Source organism: Penaeus monodon, chromosome 30 (assembly GCF_015228065.2).
Source record: "Penaeus monodon isolate SGIC_2016 chromosome 30, NSTDA_Pmon_1, whole genome shotgun sequence".
Classification (NCBI taxonomy): Eukaryota; Metazoa; Arthropoda; class Malacostraca; order Decapoda; family Penaeidae; genus Penaeus; species Penaeus monodon.
In genome coordinates this window covers 15,961,498-15,962,240 of record NC_051415.1, presented here as the reverse complement: position 1 = coordinate 15,962,240, position 743 = coordinate 15,961,498, and the positions used below count along the sequence as shown (strand labels likewise).

The 743-nt window shown below is 51.1% G+C and overlaps 1 protein-coding gene across 3 annotated transcripts in view; it reads right to left on the bottom strand.

Annotated features, from left to right (window-relative positions):
* Positions 1–743, bottom strand: part of LOC119592560 (early endosome antigen 1-like) — a 107,753-nt gene that overhangs the window by 65,225 nt on the left and 41,785 nt on the right. The gene's annotated exons all lie outside the window — the stretch shown is intronic.

Below are 743 nucleotides of genomic sequence, written 5' to 3'. Positions count from 1 at the left end.
GCAGTAAACCTAGATAGGAAGAGCAGTGGGAGGGCATAGAAGGGGGAGGGGGGGTTAAGAGCGCAAAGGGCAATGGGGAGACAGAGGAAGAATGAGGAACCTAGAGGAGGAGGAGGCAGATGGGGCATGGGGGGGGGGCATGGGGAGCCCAGATGGGGAGGGAGCAATGAGGAACGAAGATGGGGAGAGGGAAGCAATGAGGAAGGCAGAAGGAACATAGGGAGCCTATGGGGAGCAATGTGGAGCCGAGGGGGGAATGAGATGGGGAGAGGGCAGCGACCGTGAATAGAGTGGGATGGCAGTGGTAAGCGTAGAGGAGGGGGGGGGGGCAGTGGAGAGCACGTTGGATTGCCGGGCACTAATAGGGGCATCGAGATAAATAGCGGAGCAATCAGAGCGAGATCGAGTCCGCCGAGTCGCCCGGCATTAAAGAGACCAACGCCGGATTAACGGTTCTATAAATCGCCAACGATCGAGGCTTCGTAGTTAAGTACAACAATGAACTACCAACGCGATAAGCAGCACGACAGTTAAAAAAATAAAATGATAAGAAAAAAAGGCAGTACCTAAATCAAAATCACATTCCTAACCTTTCAAAATACACACGAGGCCATCCAAAACATTGAGCGCAATCAAATTCTAGGTAAAGAGACAGCAATCTTTCTTACCTGACAGGTAATCACGTAATCAACTTTTACCAAGACACGATCACAATACACAAGCAAGATTTCGCTCCCGTCCCC